The sequence below is a fragment of the Polypterus senegalus genome, chromosome 3, assembly GCF_016835505.1.
Source record: "Polypterus senegalus isolate Bchr_013 chromosome 3, ASM1683550v1, whole genome shotgun sequence".
NCBI lineage: Eukaryota > Metazoa > Chordata > Cladistia > Polypteriformes > Polypteridae > Polypterus > Polypterus senegalus.
Genome location: NC_053156.1, coordinates 78,908,543 through 78,931,254, shown reverse-complemented (window position 1 = coordinate 78,931,254; position 22,712 = coordinate 78,908,543).

The following is a 22,712-nucleotide window of genomic DNA, read 5'->3' as shown; positions in this document are numbered from 1 at the left end:
ACTGTGGGAGGAAACCCACACGGACATGTGAAGAACATGCAAACTCCACGCAAGGAGGACCCGGTTAGCGAACCCAGGTCTCCTTACTGTGAGGCAGCAGTGCTACCACTGTGCCACTGTGCAGCCCAATTTCTAATGTTTAAACTCTAAAGAGCAGTATATACTATAAACATATACATTATTTGTATTGTTTAATACTTTCTTTATATAGGCTTTTGAAACAGTTTGCATCCACTTTAATGTAGTTGCTCCTTTCCATTGAAGATTTCTTATTCTTACCTATTGAAGCCTAATCATTGTGTAAAACAAATGGCTAAATATTTTTTTGCTTTAAGTTGCCCTTTTACAATAGTTAATGTTCCATTAATGAAGCAGCACTTCCAATTCTATATACGGTATTGTTATCATTACATTTATTATAATTGCACCAAAAAATCAGAATGTAGTGTTCTTTTTTTAGACCTTTAGTTTAGAGGAATGTAAATCTCAAGGCAGTCTAACATTACAGAAGTGCAAGTTAATATACTCTTCAGATTCATCATGAAGTAAGTAGTCTGATATCATGACGTGTCTAAGTAGCTATGTTTTTTTGTAGACAATTTTCATCATTTGTATGAAATTGTACAATACTTTACATTTAAGATAATAAATTGTACATGTTAATAAATGATCTCTTTCTCTCTCTGTACTATATAAAACAATATTTATTTATCTATATGTTATAGAATTTTATTCTGGCTTAGTGTATGAGTAGAAAAGAGCAAATTACAGATTTACATTTTCCAAAAACTTGAAAGTTGCAGTGAACTTTGTTTGAAATGTTTGTTAAAGAAAGTAACATATTAAGCAATAGACCAACTTTCATGTAATAATTTGATTACTTTGTAGGTGTAGATCCCAGTGCATAATCAGTGGCATAGCTAGAGTTTGTGCCACTCGGGGCAGGGTGGTGCTTCAATTTTCTGCCCTCCAACATATCTAAATATGTTAACCTATTTAAAGAGAAAATTAAAATGATGTACAGAGAAAAATGAAGATACATTTTGCATAGATTTATTAATATATAGAGAAACTGCAATAATTTTTCACATATAATTATTTATAAGCATCTACTAGACACACTGGTGAGCCATGTTCTAATTATTAGTTTAATATAATCACACTACGAAAACCAGAACCAGTGTAGTGTGGAGATGTTTTCTGCGCAGAGCAAGAACATATTCGGATTGATAACGAAACAAAATTATAAATGGTAAATTAGTTGTTTATCTTCCTAGAAATTATTATCAGTGTAATGTTTATGTTTATTTTTGTTATTGCCTTATCAATTTCAACTGCTGTGTCTGATGCCGTCACAGAAGGATAGTCTGAAAATTATTTTTGAAGAATTTGTGGATAAAAATCTGAGAATTTTTCATTCATGAGTGATATATGGTGGCACAGTGGTAGCGCTGCTGCCTCGCAGTTAGGAGACCTGGGTTCACTTCCCAGGTCCTCCCTATGTGGAGTTTGCATGTTCTCCCTGTGTCTGCGTGGGTTTCCTCCGGGCACTCTGGTTTCCTCCCACAGTTCAAAGAGATGCAAGTTAGGTGGATTGGAGATTCTAAATTGGCCCTAGTGTGTGCTTGGTGTGTTTGTGTGTGTCCTGCCTGGGATTGGTTCCTGCCTTGTTGGCTGGGATTGGCTCCAGCAGACCCCCGTGACCCTGTGTTTGGATTCAGCGGGTTGGAAGATGGATGAATGAGTGATATTTTTCTGAACCCTACTGCTTACACACAAATTGTACTGAGCCTTTTGGCCAATAATGTCGCCCCCAAAAAAGATTACCCCCTCCACCCACCCCTAGCTATGCCACCGTGCATAATTAAACAAAGAAAACATACAAATGTTAATGATAATCAATGACATAATGAGATGACTGAATAAAACTGATTAATTGAAGCAGAAATGGGTGTAGGAATCTAACTGAGCAGAGCACAACCAAATTAAAAGGTTAGATTGTGGCAAATTTGACAGGTTAACTTCCAGATAATCAATTCTTGCACCAGTGCCAGTTGAAGGCCATTTGGAGCCCTAGGCGGGGTTGTTGAACATCGCCCCTCGTTGTCTGTAACATGTATTTGGTATTATTAAACTTTGATGACCTGGGAGATTCCCCCCTTGGTGCCAAAAGCGTGCTTTTGTGCTTTTGTTGCAGACATTATGATCATATTTCTAATGCCCAGGGTGGGTTATCTCCCTCATCATACAGAACATGCACCTCTTAACTTTCATAAATGACACCCCTCAGATGACGGCGCCCTAGCCCACTTAATGGATTGACCAGTTCTGTCTTGAATCATGGCTGGAGTGAGTGCAGGAATAAGTCACAAGTTGGTCCTCCTGTATCAACACACAGACAGGAGTGCCAACATATCCTTTTCAAGTTCTTCTGAAAGAGGACAATAAAGCAGGCAAGGCTAAAGACCAAAATTGCAATTTTCAGCCATAGAAGCTGACTGTAGCACAGGAGAGGTACGTCAAAATATCATCTCTTGTAAATCAAGAAAAAGTCTTGCACAGCTATCTGCTCTGAACAGATGGAAACCACTAGAATAAATGTATACGCTTCTGCAGCCAAAGCAGATCTTCATGGATGATTTGCTGCCAAGAAACCATTCCTCTGAAGTGGAGGCTTATCTACACACAAAAGCACAAAATACTTTCTTTGTATAGCCACATTTTCTTATAGTTTTTGTCCATAATCTGTCCATAGCCTGTATAAATGTCTACAAATTGACATTTTGTTTTTCTAATATCAGTGATAGAAGCATCTTAATATGAAAGAAACATGATATAAGTTGATTTTATTACAGTTTTGCTTCTTGGTTAAAGTGAAGTTATTTATAGGGTCACTTAAAATGGTATATATAACCTGTAAGGAATGTGTTAAATACCACTTAAATCAACTCGGCTGGAAGGCAGGCATTCCACTTTAAAAAACAGTGATTCTTTAGAGTCAGTCATGAGCAGGGGACATTATGAGATGTGGTGGAAAAAAATAATCAAATAATCCTCACAATATAGTTATAGTGCCATTGATTGACAAGTTCTAATAAACGGATTGGCCCAATTAAATAAAGTAATTGCAAAATTAAATGCCCAATGTAATATACAGTAATACAATCAATAGCATCATTTAATCTTCAAATCTAATTCTCTCACCTACATAAGATTTATAATAGTACAGCATACACAGTAAAAAAAAGTGTTCATAGAGCATCTTTTGAAATACAATCCCAATCTTTCTTATTGCCTAAAATTGTAAACACATTTTAAACATTAGTGTTAACAATAACAGCGAACTCCCCAATATTTTACACTTCAGTTTCATTTACCTGGGGCCAATCTAGAGTTTCTTTGCACCAATTGTTACTATGGGGGGTTTCTAACTTCCTGAGTATGTACTGTTGGAAAATTGGCTTTGAAAAATGGATGGATGGAATTTTGAACTGCATAGTTGTGATCTTTTCGCCAGCTACTGTGGACAGGTCTCCTCCATCACCATTTAATTTTTTTACACAATATATTGAGTGAAAAAATGATTACTGTCATACTTTAAATATTCTCAGTCTTGGTTGATCCAGTTCAGGATCATGGATGCGGATCTGGAAACAAGACTGGAAACAGCATAGGACAGGGTGCTAGTTGATCACAGATACCACATTCATGCTAGTACAATTTCAAATTGTTAGTTTACCTAACATGCGCATATTTGGGGAGTGGAGAAGATAAGTACCTGAATAAATAACCCACACAAACGCATGGGGATAAAAAAATTAAGACTTTCCTCAACATCAACTCAACATAGAACTCAAACCCAGGGCACTTTGCTTAAAATATAAAGTACAAATTATCACCATTGTTAACATTATGAAAAACTGTAAAAATAATTTCCTCTGCAACAAAAAACTGGCAAAAATGTAAATTTACCCTGAATGCGGATTTGCTCAAGCATGTGTCTCAGGTAGCAGCATATGCATAGTAGCTAATGCTACTTTTTCAACAATGTATGTACAAAAATTATAAAAGGCTACACTTTTATAGCTCTCTTGATAGTGAGGGCTTAAAGCAATGAATGAGAAATGGCCATGAAACCTTATACGGTGGGTGCGACTTTCAGTGGACTGGTGTCCCATCCTGCATTACATCAGGTCTTGTGCGTGACACTTCAGGGATAGGCTAGAACTCACTGTAATCCTGCAAAAGAATGAAATGAAACATATTGTGAAATTGAGGGGATGTTGGTGGACTTAAGTGATGATGGATCCACAGAAAAAGAGCTATTTCTTTTTTTATTTTCAGGTCTTGTGCATCACGCTCCAACTCACCATAATCCTGTTATAAATTAAATAAAGCAATTAAACAAATTGTGAAGGTAAGTAGATGTTATTGGACTTAAATGATGAAAGATCCACAGACTGAGAACTATTTATTTTTTTCTTTTCAATATAGTTGTAAATTCTGGTATTTTTTCTGTTACGTATATGTGAACTTATATAAACAGTGTAAGTGAGAGTAAATAAACATCCATTTAGGATTATATAATAGTCCATCCCTCTCTTTACTGACACTATTTAATCTACTTAGTGGTTATGGAGAATTGGAGACTTTCCCAGCAGTATCAGTCTTAGCGTACACTTATACACATTAACTCATATCAAATCCAATGTGATGTTACATATGAATGATTAACCTTTGACTGTGAAGGGGCTTGGACTTGAACCAAAGTCTGTGGAGATGTGAAGTGGGAGCACTGTCTACTTTGACACCATCTGCCATACAAATGTTTATAAATAAATGTGTGCATGGTATTTACATGAGTATCAAATGGCTATGCTTTCTGTACTGGACTGAAATTGTTCAATAAAAACACAAAATTAATTTGATCAGGCACACACTGCAGCTTACTAGTGTGATCTCACTTAACGTTCTACTGCATGGCTTCATGTCTGTCAGCGCCACAGGCCACACAGTACAGTATCTGCACAATAACTATTATTCTGAACTAAATTCCATGTGTGCGTGCATTTGTGCACATGTTTAGCCCTCAGTTTTATTGAAGTCTGTGTTCATTTTGGTACCCCATAAAGCAGCTTGATGTAGTGAGTGTTCCAAATATAACCTTAACTACAAAAGCAGAATGTTCATTTTAAATCATAGTGGAGGCATTTTTTTTTCTCGTAACTGTGGATACCGTCTCAAAATGTTATCTTTTTTCACCAGAGTTGCCTGAGAGATTCCTCACTGTGGTTACTGTGCTGCAGTATATCTTGCACTATTTATATATCTTTTCTTGGAAATTGACATATTCAATGTTTGCACTGTCATTCCGTGCACTTCATTTTTCACTGTCATGCATTTGGAGGCTTCTATGGGAAGAACAGTACAAGAAGGACTATGTGGTTACTAGTTACTAACACTCGGGAAATTTCCTAAGTCAATGGGTTTCAATTACAGTACTGAGTGTTAATTGGATGTATCAGACATACAATGTTAGCATCTGAGTACTTTTCTGTATGTAATATCTATTGTTGTATATTTCTCCACGGGCCAATATTTGTTTCCTGGCGCTCCTTACTTTTGAACATGCTGCATAAAATTGCACATCAGTAAAACATTCCTGCCATAGATAAATTCTTGCTTATTCTAGTGACTTGGATTTTGTTGATTGTCATTGCAAACATAATATTAGAGGATGCTGTATACTTTTGAATTGAAATAGATAATTATAATTACAATAATAATTCAGATTTGAATGTAACTCTTTAATCTGTACTCTTGTATTGTTACAAAGTTTTGGAGAGCTTAAATGAAAAGCAAAATGTAATCATTGTTTTCTTTACCTTATTACATACAGTTCTAATGTTAAAAGGCTGCACATTTATGTGCCCTATGAAAGGAACTCAACATTTTTAACACTGCACAGATAAGAACAGGTGAAAAGAAATAATATTGTGAACTATATACATTGTCGACCTACTCTATGTTCTGGTGATTGGGAACACCTTTAGTGAACTGGGCAACCATATAAACTGGCCAAGGCATGCTGTCGCTTCTGACTTGTAATGCATATAGGGCTTGAAGTAGGCTAGTTAACTGTACTAGCAATTTCTCTGGTTTGGAGAATAGTAGCAAATCGTGGTCTGACCTCCAAGGGAACACCTTAGTTCTCCACAATGTTTCATATACTTTTCTACGAAGCCGCCCCCTCCCCCCCAACAACCCATTCTTTGAAAATTATTTATATTAGAGTGTTTGACAATCCAATCTAACTTGAATTTGTACGTATGTGTTTGATGCTGCATCATGGAGTAAGAAGAAACTGACAGAATAGGGTGTACCCAGTGCGGCACGGTAGCGCAGTGGTAGCACTGCTGCCTCGCAGTTAGGAGACCTATGTTTACTTCCCGGGTCCTCCCTGTGTGGAGCTGGCATGTTCTCCCCGTGTCTGTGTGGGTTTCCTCCCAAAGACATGTGGATTGGTGATTCTAAATTGGCCCTAGTGGGTGTTTGTGTGTGTCCTGTGGTGGATTGGTTCCTGCCCTGTGTTGGCTGGGATTGGCTCCAGCAGACCCCCTTGACCCTCTGTTGAGATTCAGCAGGTTGGAAAATGGATGGAGTGTACCCAAGGAGGGTATGTACTTCTTTGTGTTTTGCCTAACTTTTCTTCATCCAGTTCACACCTCATTTTCCATTCCGCACATCACCCCATCTCTTTTTCCTGTTCAGGACAGCTGCCCTTTCCAACTTACTGACTTCCCCATTACTCTGCTGGATTATAGCCTCAGCTTTTACAGTGGCACTGTTCTGCTTGCGGCATTTATTTGCAACAACTGCACACCCCATTTGTCCATGCAATCATCACTGAAGCGAAAAGCCTAAGAATATCCAACTCATTACAGCTTTATTGGCGACAAACATCAAGAAATAAAAAAGAAGTCACATGTTGATTAATTTTCTTTCTTCTGTAATGTCACCAAATTTTAATCAAATCTGTCAATTTCTTTTTGAGATTTTTGGGTATTTAGTATTTCTGTTATAGGAAGGGTTTAACCAATAAATATTGATATGTCAAAATATTCTTTCTTAACGGATATCTGCCATTCTTGATGTACCATCCTGCCAAATTTCAGCTTTATAACTAAAAAGAATTAGCATTTATGCTGATTAGTGAGTGGGTGAGTCAGTCAGTCAACTTTGCATTCTGTGTACAGGTATAGATTAACTATTTGTTTTTTCTACTTTATTCAGGATATTGCAATGATCTTAAAATCTCTAAATATATGGGGTCCTACAGCAGATAAAAACATTTAAATGGGTTGTCTTAAATGAAAATCTAATTACTATTTACTGTTTTTTTTAATTTAAAAGTTAAAAAATGTCCATTGATGTTAAATGCTCAGAAAGTACAAATTCTGATCTGGTAATTTACTCACTGTTTACTTTTGGCCTGTAAAATTACGGTGTACACACACGCACACACACATATGTATATGTATATATATTGTCATCATGTGTATAATGAGTTTAAATATCGTAAAAAGAAACAAAAGACCAGATAGTGTAAAATGTACAAACAAGAGACATGGTAAGTATTTTGGTTCCAGCTGAGGAACACCCCATTCCTCAGGCAATATCATGGAGAAGACTCCCCAGGTTGTTAGTAGTCTCCTATAGGCTTACAACAGAAGATCTCAGCTTCTTACTGTCACTGGCAGAAAGTGTCCTTGTATTAAACCACAGGCTCCAAAGGGTAGAAGCAAGGCAACACAGGATAGACCAAGATAACAAATGGAAAATTGTCCAAGTGAGAAAGTGCATTGGGTCATACACCTGTGCAAGCACGAATGACAATTTACTATATATTATCTGTAATTCAAAACAATATGGATGAACATGGCCGACAAGAACCCTGCGGTGGGCTGGCACTCTGCCCGGGGTTTGTTTCCTGCCTTGCACCCTGTGTTGGCTGGGATTGGCTCCAGCAGACCCCTGTGACCTTGTAGTTAGGATATAGCGGGTTGGATAATGGATTAATAGATGGCCGAATGGACCTTTTATTCCCTGGAGAGGAGGTCAGGCGGAATAAGTGGCACAGACAGAGTTGGGGTTACCGTTCTTCTTCAGGGTCAGCAAGTTATGAACTGAAAGGTAAATTAGAAATACATTAAAATGACATTTTCCTGAAATACCTAAAAAATCAGTCAGTATAAGGATGCCAGAATGTGAGCATTCTGGTCACTGTTTATTTGAAATTTGTTTCTGTATTTAAACTAGATTATAAAGCAGTCTGCCAAGCAGTAACAATGAGAAATACAACTTAAAAATAATATCACACCATACATGTCCTGCATATCCTCTCGTTAAGAAAATTTACTTTTCAGTGTAAGGTTATTTTCACAATGAATCTTGTAGTGTAAATTCATCCCTGTATCCTCATTTTGTTAGAGAAGCAAGGCATTTAACATTACATTGACATGACGTGATGAGTTAACAACATTTTTGTAAGACTGTAATTTATTGTCAATAAATCTTGTGGGTGTGAGCACATTCTTCTTTAAGAAAAGATTTGCTTTATGGATACAGCTGAATTTAATGGAGGGGTGATTCTCGAGGTTTTTGTTCTTCTCAGTAACTAGTGCTTTTTTCCTTTTATGGAATCTCCTTCTCAGAACTGTGTGAGGTATATGGTTTCAATAGTCATATTTTCTCTAATGTATTCTCCAGTATATGCTAGTAGTGAAGGCAGTGGGGAGGAAACATGATATAATATGGCATGGCATGTTATCTGATTTGAAAGCTGGAGTATTAAAATTCTTTTGGTTTTTCATCAAAAAGTTTGTTAGCACATTTATGTTTATTAAAAATTTTGTTCAGAATCTTGTTCAGAAAGGACAGTGATAAAAGAATGGAATTATATGTTAGTAGATGATATTAAATACTTTTTAATAGAACAATGTCATCTGGTTAAAAATGTTGCCCAAGTAGGACTGTGGTGGCTCAGTAGTTTTCATTACCTTTGGCAATGCGAGTGATTAATTAAATAATTTGGTTAGGCTCCTAATTTATTTTCTTTATCTTTCTTTATAGAAGGGGGGTAGGGGGGTCTTTGGTTGTTTGACTTATATCACAGTAACTGAAGCACACTCATTTTAAGAAACAGAATAACACAATGTATTGATAATCACAAGCATTATATAACCATTGATAACTGCACATATATCAACATAAAAGATGACAAAGGACAGCTGAGACAGACAAACATACAACGCAGAAAAATATGGCTAATTTATCTTGGTACAAAGAATAAGTTTTACAATACCAAGTCTTTATGGATGATGTCAGATGTTGCATGGATTTGTTGCTGTTGTTGCTCGTGGTTGAAGTGGAGGATTCTTCCTGAATTGGAGTGCACTGTTTCTCTTTGCAAACATGGTCTTCAGTTTATGGTGTGCTCTGCATTTCTCACCTCACAGTTGGCAGTTTGCTGTGTCCTCTACAACTAAATAGGGGTAAGCATTACTGTTTCTGGCATAAGAGTTTAGGTTCTGAAGTTCCCTTCTTGATGTAATATCTGCTTCTCAGTCTTTTCAGCCTGGGCTTAGTTACTGGCACAGAGATTGGCTTGGCAAATTGGATCTCAGCTTTCAGGTCCTCAAACAGAAGAGGATTAGCTGATTAAGACTATGATGGAGAGCAGGCCTGGCACTTTGCAATTCCTATAATGTGTAGATAATGCTGTTTTAGTGTAATCTAAATACGGAGTAGATAGTTTTTCAAGATGTGCCGACAGATTGATACATAATTCCTTTCCTGTGTCAGAACAAAAGAACGAGAAAGCCACAAAAAGGTTAGGGGTAGCCATTCCATATATTTTTGTTGATCATTGGCAATGCAAAGAAAATTAGTTTTATGAGTTCAAAATGGAACTGGTGTATTGGTGACAAAATGGCAGCTTTATAGTTTGGCAGTGGAAATGATGTCATCAGGGCCGGAACCAGAAATGACGTTGTTGGGCCCAGAACCAGAAGTGATGTAATCGGGGCCCACCACTGGAAGTGATATCATTATTCACAGATGAGGTTTCCCATGACTGGTTTCAAGATAAAAAGAGAAAGGGTTAATGCACTCCACCCTCCCCTGGTCTGGCATGGAATTGCCCTCATTCGAGACCTTTAGCTGCCTCCCATGTACACGCGTGTGACACCTGTTACATTCTATTTTAGATATTCATTTTTATAGTTAATGTAACCTCAGAAAGCATGAGAAGTAAGCTTGTGTACAAGTGGCTTGAGCATGCATGCCTCTTTTGTTATTTGACAGTATTGTATTGAGGATCTGTTTTGTCATCTGGAGTGGGTTGTGGATGAGATAAGAGGAAAACATACAAAATTTACAAGTTGGAGTAACGTCTCTTGTTATAAATTTGAAACAGTAAAGTAATCCATACTTGAAGTCCTACATAATGTTTGCCTGTGTTAATATACTGTAGGCAAGTTTTTCAAGTGCTTTTTAGTGGGAAGTTCTGAAATTTCAAAAGGTTATACAGTATGCTGTATTAAGAGATTTGCCACGTCATGGCATTTCCTAACCCTCTTAATCCAGACGAGGGTCACATGGTGGGAGCCTGTCTCAGCTAGCGTGGGGCACAGGAGTCCATCACTGGGCAAACACACCTACACCAAGACCAATTTAGTATTGCCAATTCATCTAACATTTATGCCTTTAGACAGTGGGAACAAACTGGGACACCTGGAGGAAACTCAGAGGGAGAACATCCAAAGTCCACAAAGTAAGGACGTAAACCCTGGTCTCCTTACAGCGAGACAGCAGTGCTACGTCTGCGACACCGTGCTGCACTGAGGTAGAGATATCTCAATGAAAATTAAACTTCCAAGATGAATTTCTTCAAATAATGAGTGCCAAAGTTCAGCAAAACCAGTAGGAGCCAAATTGTTTTCTGCAGAGACAAGTGGACAGACTGACATACTTAAATGGTGATCACAGTATTTGTTATTCACATAATATGCAAATAAAGTCTCATGTTCTATATTTCTATGATAGTAATATCCTTTAATGCCTTTTTTAACCTCCTATACCATCATTTGTTGCTAAGGTTAAACTCAAATCCAAACTGAATGAAAATAAAACAAAGCAAACTAAAAACCGAGCCATAGCTTGTTCCTCATAGTCCCTTGTTTTCTTTTCTTACAAAAGAACTTTGTTCATTAAAGCTGCATTTGCTTTTATATTCAGTTTTGCTTGAATTTTAATTTATAAGTGCAAAATGACAATAAGAGTTTGTTCCCTTTGCGTTGTAGCTAACATGTCTTCTAACATCTGCATAAGCAGCTGGAGGGTGAATGTGTTGCAGAGATAACTGATTTGATGGTTGAGTGCAGAATAACAGAAGATAAAAGTCACATATTTCAAATATTACTGACAAAGATTAGAATCGTTTAACATGATGCAAAGTGCATAATATGCTTTGCAGAATACTTTCTGTCAAATTAATAAAGAAATTGATTTATTTCTGTAATATTAGAGAATGTTGAGCTAGAGGCCAAAAAAAGTTTAAATTCTAAAGGGTATTGAAAGAAAAGTGCAAGTGACTATATTAGAATAACACCTATCTTGTATTTAGTATCTTTATTTCATGATAGCCAGCCATTTGATTGCACCCTCCTTTTAGTGTGATAGGCACCAGTAAAGAGAACAACTTCCAGTGTCAGCAAGTTGTTTAAAACTAAATGTTGAATGTGAATGATATAGGAGAGTTATTGAGTACTAAGCTAGATTAAATTGATGGAAACAGGATATTAAAAATGACCAGTTAAGCATTAGGGTATACATAGGTGTCTGTTTTTAGTTTTGGAAGCACACTGATAGCCCTGACCATTATCTGTTAATCGGGGAGGTTTTATTTCTAATGCATTAGCTGAGCAGAGAGGACATTTGAGTTTGTAAATACAAGCTGGTCACAAAAAGAGCATAAATAGCCGCAGGATTGTCATAAGACTGTCCTCATATCGCATGCTGTTTGTCCCAGGATGTGCCACTATCATGGTTCGATTAAAGTTCTTCATAGTGACACCTTAAAGTGTAAATGAGTTTTTGAAGTTGCAATAGGGCCTTTAATGTGCTTTAGTTGTGAATTACCAGATGTTACCTTTCCTTTTCCTGTGAATCCCTAAGCAAAGTAGAGAGGAACCACTGATCTGTCAGTTTAGTGTGAAACAGAGGTGACACCGAAAACAGTTGCCCCATTGCTCCTGGGATGTGGAGGATGTTACAGTAATTTTAGATAGCTAAAGAGCAAAGAGAAATTTATGTGGTTGAACCTTTCTCAAGGTTAAACCAGAAGGATTAAGCACAGTACCTTGTGGCAGCACTAGACTATATATATCTATATATTATATAAAAAATCTTGGGTCGAGATGTGATCATCTCGGAGAGACACTTTGAAGTCCCGCAAGACTACTTTCATGTCACGCTCCACTTACAAACAATTTCTCGGAGACACTTTAACGTCCCGCGAGACAAGGAAGTGAGACAAAAGAACAGCTGCTGTACAGGCTTTTAAATGATCATCGTGCAGCGCAACATGCAGATCATCCAGCTTTGTAGCAGCAGCTCCTTTACAGGCTTTTAAATGATCGGCGAACAGTGCGACATGCAGAACACGCAGCTCGGTAGCAGCAGCTGATCCACCCACATCTCCTTAGTGTGCGCTCAGCACACAACCCAACTCACACTGCAAGCAGCAGAGACACAAAGTGGCAAGTGTAAAACTGTGTCTCTTTGGGTTTGGGGGTCGGTAAGCAAAGCAAGTACGGGGCAAAGCCCCCTAATTTTTCCATAATTAATTTCCATATATAATGATTACAATAAAAGACTTATGATATAAGACTCAAACACACTTTGCCCTAAAAGAATTTATAAACAACATCAGTCTCTAATCAAAAATACAATTAAATCACGTAAAATGTTAGGAATTAATAACATTAAACAATACTAAAACGCTCATCTGAACAGGATATAGAGGACTGGTTAATAATGAAAAAACCATTATGTTATTCTTACAAACAGGAGTTAAACAGAAATGTTGTCAGAAACCCAACAGACTTTATTTATAATGACATTAATGATTTCCTGTCATCTCAGCACAGATCCAAGCAAAAGTCTAGATCATATTAAAATCACTTTCTCTTTCAGTTATGAGAGGTGCAATAGGATTCTTAGTTAAATTAGTTAACAAACAGTGTCGTGTAAGATATTGGTGAATTTATCTCATTAGATATTAATCCAAACAGTGCTGTAAATCAATTAGGATTGATTGTGAATACTTTGCTATCTGATAGACACAGAGTTCCTCTTTATTTTCTAGCAGAGATGCTGTTCTCTGCAGCTCCATTACAGAATAAGTTTGTATTCCAGCTCTGTTTAAATTATGCAGAATTTAATTTATGGAACTTACTAGGTATTTCATCTTTCAAATATCTTTATTTTTACAATGTGTTCACACCCTTTGATCAACTCTGTTGTAAATTTTTCATTTCCTGAAATATATTTATTATTTGACATACAAGTCAAACATTTTGTTACAAGGACTTACTTAAAATAATGTAATTTATATCAGGAATTGGACCCTAGTTGTGAACAAAGGCACATAGTTCCAGCCTGCTACGTTGTAAGGTTTGGGAGTGTCCTAAGTAAGTACTTGGGCAAAAAGTACTTGCTTATTTAGCAGTAGACTATTTTATTCAGTGGATATTGGCATAAAAGCAGCTGAACAAGGAGACTGAGATTATGGCTGAAGTACTTCTTCATGGGCTTGTTTTCAGTTTTCACAATGGCCAGAAGTTTAAAAATTGGGTCTGACCAGCTCAGCATCACTGAAACCATAATTACTCAACTTAGATTCACAAGGTAACTAACAGCAAAACAGCTCAACTTGACTTTATCACAAGCCATGACCAATGTACCAATAATCATAAGCTGTACTTAATCATAGGTGGTTTATCATTCTGTACTGTAGGAGTCCTTTCATCAGGGTCTCAACTCTAGAGCTGTTTGGTAAGAAACCACAAGATCTGGGGCCTCATGTATAACGCCATGCATAGAACTCGCACCATAACATGGCATAAGCACAAAAGCAGGAAATCCAGATGCATAAATCTGTGCGTACGCAAACTTCCACATCCGCTGCATAAATCCTGGTCAGCGTGAAAAGTAACGCACATGCACGTGCCTGCTGTCCTGCCCCAACTCCTCCCAGAATTATGCCTCTTTGAATATGCAAATCAATATAAATAGCCCTTAAGTTCAGTGTTCTGTGAAAAGACAATGGCAAAAGCACGAGGGAAAATAGAATTTCAGCGAATACCAAGTGGAGGCAAGGAAAAATGTACTATTTGTCGGTTTAAACAGTGGTATAACACAATTAATGAATGGAGCGCAAGCTTGTCCTGGCATGTTTAATTATTAACAATATAGATTAATGTGGTGGGCTGGTGCCCTGCTCGGGGTTTGTTTCCTGCCTTGCGCCCTGTGTTGGTTGGGATTGGCTCCAGCAGACCCCCGTCACCCTGTATTCGGGTTCAGCGGGTTTGAAAATGGATGGATGGATGGATTAATGTGGTGGGCTGGTGCAGACAGTTCTACAAGGAGCACTTGATTGAGTGCGTTCATAGTTCTTGGGATGAAACTGTTTCTGAACCGTCGAGGTCCGTACAGGAAAGGCTTTGAAACGTTTGCCGTGTGAAAGTAGTTCAATAGACAGCATGGCTGAGGCAGCGTATGCTTGATGCTGTACCGATAATTCTCTTTCTCAGCTTCTGTAGATCTTTGATTCCCCACTCAGATACAGTGATATAAATACTCTGAGTGGTGCAGTGAGAGTAATATGGAAAAAGATGATCCGCTGTGGCAACTCCTAACGGAAGCAGCTGAAAGAAGAAGAAGAAGGAGAAGGTGCAGTGAGAGTAACAACGCTAAAGCAGCTATGGTATTTATAATAGTTTGTCCATTCCAATCAGATGCAATAAACTAATAAACAATATGCGATTAATTTCAGTGTATTTATAAAGCTGCGTCAGGGATGTGGATCTGAAAAAGAAAGGATAACCACACAGGAACAGTAGCAATGCTTTGACGCTAGGTGCCGCCAGTCTGCAAAACCGAGAGGAGAACTTGCGTATGCCAGTGTATGAGGTACCGTGGAAATGTACGTGGCTTTATGCCAAGTTTAGGTTTTATACATCGCGATTTGAACGCGGAAATGTTGTTACGCAACATTTTTTGTGTACGCACTGTTTATACACGAGCCCCTGGACTTTAAAGATTCCTTTGAGAGCCATCTCCTTCATTGAGGATGAAAGAATGAAAGAAGGAGGGGACAGACCCTGATATTTGTATGCATTTGTTTGGTCTGTTTTCTATCCCATTTAATACAGGATATATTCTTTTTTGATCTTTTAGGTGTGTGCTTTGGTTGTCTTTATCCTGATTATCGTTTTTTTTTTTTTTATAGTTTTCAGATGTTTTGTACAATTCCTTTTGAATTCAATGAAATCCTCAAACCACATTAAACTCCCTATATGCCTGTTTTTCAAATACCTGATAGATAGATTTTGGATTTCATTAATTTCCACTTACAAAATGAAGGCAGATCCAGAAAGTCACAGTGGGAAAAATGCCTAATAATGAAGATAAACCAATTTTATTACATAGTTTATGAGTGCAGCTACTGTTACATTTGAAGAAACTCAGCCTATTTGGACTACAGATATATGGCCATCCATTTTTTGAGTTGTAAAAGATTGCTCAATACATAGTGAACAAAAAACTCCAATTACATACTATGTCATAAAAGTATAGTGTTTCCACAGTATGAGTAGCTCTGAAGTTTCCAAGTAATTGTTTAAATGCACCTTTAGAGACCTCCTCCATTAAATCAGTGTTAGCTTCTTAGTGCTGCGGAGCTTAAGCATTATCCAGACTGTCAAGTTAATTTATAGTCCAGGGACTTCAGTTAGTGTTATTATTTATTTAAGCACTTCTGGAATTGTTATAAGATTGGAAAGCATTCCAGAGAGCTCATTGTCCTCTGAGCTTTGGCACTTAAGAAAGAAGTAATGCGTCATAGTTTTACTTCAACCTGTGTGTAATGAACCAAATGATAAGAAAACCAAAATGAATTGAAAACTGCAGATATTACCCTTCAAACTGTCTTTCTGAGCTGAATTTCTTATGTGAATTATCAACAAGAGTCCAATGAACTTCATTAACTTGTTATTTGTATGTTTTCTCACAACGATGTTCAACATCTTAATATAATGATTCACACTGCATTTGTGAAATGGATATTACAATAATTAAACAGAAACTTGCAAGCAAGGCAACTAAGCACATTTAGAAAAGCTGAACATATTCATATATATCTCACCAAACTGTAAATGCATTTTAGAAATTTGTAATAATATTAATGATTACTTAGCTATATTTTTAAACGAGTACAGAGTCATAAGCTTTTTAATGTAATGTAATTAGAGCTATACAAAAATAAATTCATTTTGCTGTTTAATTTCTACTTCAAAATGTAAATAAACAGTGAATAGTATAAAATAATTACTATGTCAATTTTACAATTATTGCTTTGATTTTGTGTCAGCTGCTCCTCGAAACTGTGATTCAACTCCTTAATGTTAAAACAGTGTTTAGCACGCCAACCTGTTATGCTGCAGTAGTGATGTCTCCACCACATTCTACAGTGATGGTTGACTCTGTAGCTAAACATATTCTTTACTTGGTTTACTTGGTTGTGTATCTGGTCAATGGTCGAGAAGTGAACATCTAGTTTGAGGGACAAGCTGTGGGATGATGTGAGGGTGTGCCTAATGTGGATCAATCTTGTATTTCATTTTTTAGTGCTAGCAAGAAACATCATTAACATGCAGTTTATGTAGCGTTTGTAAAGAGGAAACAGTTTGTCTTTGTAGTTGTTAGATGAACTAAAAACCTTTAAAAAAATAAGCCTGTGGTGGTTGGGCAGTGGTAGACTACTACCTGGCAACATTGTCTATGTGGACTGTGCACATTGTTATATATATCTCCATGGTATTTTTTTAAAATGCTCCAAGTTTTTCTTTCTCATCCCAAACATATGTGTGTCAGGTCAATAGGCATCTCTGAAGTGGCTCTGTATGAGTACATGCTGCTGTGTTAGTTGGATCTTACCATGGGTTCCTTGCTACCTAATTCTCTGAAATTGATTAACTCTGAGTTTCATTCAGTATAAATGATGATTATTTACTTTACAATGGCATATAAGCAGAATGCCATTCACCAGTTGGGGTTTTACAAACATTTTTGGTGAGTCTCTAGTACAAAATCTGGTTTATGAATGTTTGTTTAATGGCGTGTAAGGTCTGAAAATGAATGTGCTATGCATACACTGTATTTTTTGAAACTTTATTTTCAGTGTGGGTAGCCTGTCTGCTTGCTCTTTGAAAACAGCTGCAATTACTAAGTAATTTGATGAATTATAAATGTTACATGCATTATATTTTTAAAAATCTACATTTTCTTAATTTTAGAAACTTTCTTGCAGATTGTCCCCTGATCGAATGCTCCTGTTCATAATCAGTAATGCTGCAACTGCTGCATTATATAAAATTCCACAGCACAGAAACGACACATTAGCATCAGCAGTTGAGGAATTATATATGCCTCCTGGTATTTATAAAGCTCATATGATCTAAGATAGGATGAACTCACTAACATAACACACAGCCTAATGTCATTTTTTAACCCACTTAATCCAGACTAGGGTCGTTATTGGCGCTGGAGCCTATCCCAGGTAGCACAGGGCACAAGGCAGCAACAAACTCTGGAGAGGGTGGCACTTCATTCACAGGATGAACACATAAACACACACAGTCCAGTCACACACTAGGGCAAATTTAGTGTCACCAGTCTATCTAACCTGCTTGTCTTTGGGCAATGGAAGGAGATGGGAGCACCTGGAGGAAACCCACACAGATGTGGGGAGAACATGCAAACTTTATGCAGGGATCTCTATGGACATGAACCCTGGTGTCCTTACTGTGATGTAGCAGCTGCTTTTGTATCCCATGCTGAGAGATGGTCAACAGTTTTTCTTGCCTTTTTTATATGACTAACCACTGAGCTGACCCAATGGAGATATTTGTTGCTCTTTTAATGAGCTTGTTATCCTTAGAAGGACTGCTCCCAGTAAAGTAATGATTTGGTGGAGTGCATTTTTGGGCTATTTTGCAAACCCATCATCAGAACTATATCTGAACTTCATGCTGTAAACCATCCTCCCCTTAGCCTTCACCATTCTCGCAGTGTGCTAGATACAACAACTGGGATAACCCTCCCATTCTTTGTTGTTATTTGATGGCACATATACTGTATATACATACATATATATATATATATATATATATATATATATATATATATATATATATATATATATATATATATATATATATATATATATATATATATATATATATATCAATGCACTCAAAACTACAAGGAGGATCTCACTCCCAGCCTCCCTAGCCCATACTCTTCAGTTTGATATTATGTATTATAGTCAAAAGGGAAAATATGTCATTCATTGGGCTGGAATCTTGTTCCTTTTATTATGATTATTATGCTGTGAAATAAATTGAAAGCAAAATGGTGTCTTTTAGTTACACCAGATGATTAGTATTTTTCAACTCAAAACTCATCCTTAATTATATGAAGAATACATAATCCATTTGCCTTTAGATTATAATTATTAACTACAATATTAATCAGCAGTAGGCTATTGCAGATAATTCCTTCAAATTGAAATTTGGCAAGTTGATATTTAATAGGCCAATGAACGACCTGATTTCTGCACTAATATTGCTATTGTGTAATCCTACTATTATATTAATAATTGTTATACCTTGTAATTTGCCTATGCTATAGACTTTAAGTGTGCCATCTTATGATATTCACTGTTTCTATTTGGCCACCCCATTAGCAATCTTCTGGAGTGCACCTCTGAGCTCATGCCATTATCATTTCCTACTTTGATATTGCTTGCATTCTTATTTCTTGCCTACATTCCCTGCTGGTAAAATCAGTGCTGTTATGCAATGTAAACAGTTGGAGGGAAGACTAATAAAAATGTGGGTGGCTAAAAAGTGCAAAGTTCATACAGACAATGACTAAACGTGAGATTCAGTGAAAGGATGCTGGATTTATGAGTCAGCATCACTATCCACAGCACTATCAAATACTAAATAAAAGAGAGCAGCTTGTGTACATTTGTTGCTTTTTCAATGTCTTTGCTCGTCCAGGTTACAATGATATTGTGATGTCATTTAATTGGAGTTATTTGAATTGGAGAGAATTGAAAGATGCTTGGTGGAAAAAGCAGGTTCAAAGTTGGCCAGTTCATGAAATAAAACAGTCAGATTCTCACTCACTTGGTTTGTGATGCGCTGTATGATCCCCATTGAGACTGGTGTGATATATAATAACACACCCAGTTAGTTTTTCCTCTCTACTATACAGCAGAGCTGGTCCAGCCTTGTCTTGTATTCCTACCCCAATTTGGGGGCTCCAGTTCACATGAGAAAAAGAGAGATAAGGCTAATAATACAGAATTTGAATCTTTTAGGTCAAGATTAATAATATTTCTTGGATTTTGTAGTCCCTCAGAGGTGAAGAATTTAGCAGAATGGGAAAGATGGTAGGGATTCTGGCAGATGACTTTTTCATGATGAGAAAGCTGAAAGAGCATAGCATCTGACCACATATTATACCCATACATAATTTGTATAAAGTTTTGGTTTGCTTTATTACTGATTTGAAGAAAAAGAAGTGTCCACTCTGGAAATAGAGAAAAAAGTGTGATAGGGAAAGTGAGCTGAAAAAAAAAAAAAATGAAAGAAATGGAAGAGGTGCAGTTGCAAGGAGATAAAAGTCAAAAAGTATATAGCTGAAGTGAGTATTAAGTATTGTGGTTCCTAGGGGGTGCTATAGCTCTCCAAACTCTCCAACACAGAGGCTTAAAAACAAAAGTTTTATTTGGGGGGAAACTCTTTCTCCAGAAAGTGTTTCCCATGCCACAACCACAAACACTGTCCTAATGCACAGCATCTATGCAACTCTATCATCTTTTCTCTCTCAACCTCTCTTCTGCTCCTCCAGCAAGCTTCATCCTCCTCCTCCCAACTCTTGAGTTGTGGTAGGCTGTTTCTTTCATGCAGCACCCAAAAGCACTTCCAGTGTCCCAAAGCTGTGGTTTGATAGCACCTCTGTGTGAGGTGGGAGCCCAATTAGGTAGGGCTCACCAGTCCCCACAGCATCCTCTGGATGCGCCCACAGTACCCAACTAGGTTGATTCGACAAACTCCATTTCCCAAGGTGCCCTGTGGGAATATATGGCAATGCTGTAACCCAGGGAGGATGCCATCTAGCACCTCCCTGTGCAAGTTGTCTTTCCGTATCCTTCCAGGCTGTGGGTGTCCTGGCACTTAAACTTGCCTCATAATATTAATAGGATAGTTGTTTTAGTTTAGCCATGTGCATTATTATCTCAAGAGCAGGTCACAAGAGGTCTAGACACAATCTGAGCCCTTTGCTACTTGGATAAAAACAGCATCTGTTAGGTAACAAGGTCCAGTTCCATGTTTCACTGTCTTGTCATTAGTCAATAAAAACTATTCTTACAATATATATGTCATATGAAATCTTACCTTTCACTAATTCTAAACAAAGTTCTATTTATGCAGAAATGAGTAAATGTTAATTAGACTTCATTATTATTAAATTTCCTCTTCAAACCTTTGTTCTTATATGTTTTCCTAAAAATCATTAGTTTTTTTTTGTTATTTACTCATACAGTATTCCTAACTAAGTGGCAGAAATTCCCAGGATTATGAAGATTGTAGATCTCCATAGGAAAAATGACCATAGTTAAAAAAAAAAACCTGGTCAGAGGTCATCCTGTTGTCTGACCCTGACAGAAACACTTTGCCTTCTTTGCATTCCTTTAACAGAATAGTGTATAGTATACTTTTGTTCTAATAAAATTGAAATGGAAGTGATACTTTTGGCAAGTTTGTGAAGTGAGAAAAACTTTTTGCAGGTGCAGTAACAGAACTCATAACACTTGAAATTTAAAAATAGTACCTAGTCTGCTTTAGAATTAAAGTAAACAACACTTACAAGGGATACAAAAGTTATGTAGTGCAATAAATAACACAATATTATAATATCATTACGTCATTGTATAATGTGAAACTGTTAGAAGTAGATAGATAGATAGATAGATAGATAGATAGATAGATAGATAGATAGATAGATAGATAGATAGATAAACAGACATTTTTCAAGTTCACAGCTAAGGCAGTTGAGGTGGGCTTGTGCGCAGGTCTGCACTGACGGCAGCATCTCTTCAGTTTAATTTAAAATCCATTCAAAAATGTATGGTAATAAGGTACAGGTCAAATCATAACATTACTACATAATACAATTAATTACAGTAATTACTTTAAAACATTAATAATTCTAAAAAAAAGTAAAGAACATGAGAGCTTTTGTAAAGGCTACCGCATGGCATGGTTCTAGGAAGTAGGGCAGTAGATACAACACCAGATATTTTTCTTTATAGGAGGAGCTGCTATAAGAGAGTTCACAGAGTCTACATTAGAAATCTCCTTGACATTATTCTGTGGCCCCTAGGTGATTTTTGGTTGTTTCAGCATTAGAGATCCTTGCCCTCGTTATCTCTCTGGGATTAATCAAGCCCTATCCAATGTCTAGTTATCACTTCATCTATCACAGTTCACTAGTCTTGATTAATAGCATAGCCATCTAGAGTTTTTTTTTCTGCTGTCTCCATAACATTCCTATTGGTGTTCTCTCCAGAGAAGTTCAGGATACCCACTAGTCCTCTATGGCCCATCTCAGATGACTAAGACCTGCCTCCCAACCCACTGACTGCACTCTCATTGGCAAGGTCTTCAGATTTGGCCCTGAACATCTTGAATATTTAGTGGGTTAGTAATTTCCAACAAGAACTTCTGCTTTGTGATATCTGAGCACAGGAGGATAGATTTTGAGAAACAACTGAGAATGTGTTCTATTATGTGTTCCAGTGTCCCTCTTAGGGAACAGATGACAATGGCAGTGAATTAATCTTGTCTTAACAAATCAGGTTCAATGGCCTTGGTAAAATATTGCTTGATTTATATCTAGGTACTTGTCTTCTGGTCTCCAAGATGTGCAACTTATGCCGTGCAGATGCATGTGTTAGCATGTGACATCTAAGCAACCATTCTCCTAAGGACTCAGGCACAAAATAATTTTTAGATGTTTAATTTACTGCAAATAACAAAGTTAGATGCTATATTAAATGAGTTTGTTATTAGAATGTTGCTTACTTTGTTTGCAAATTGCTTTAAACATGAGCTGTATTTGTACACCTTTTTAGCATACTGATGTTATTTTTCCTCATCTTTATAAGCTAATTGGTGAAGGCTTACAGTCACATCAGACCACATATAGTTAGGATAGTCAGATAAGTCCTAGCAAGATCTGCAACTAGTCTACAAATTATTTTGTTCAAGCTATCTGCAGGGCCTGTGATTGCT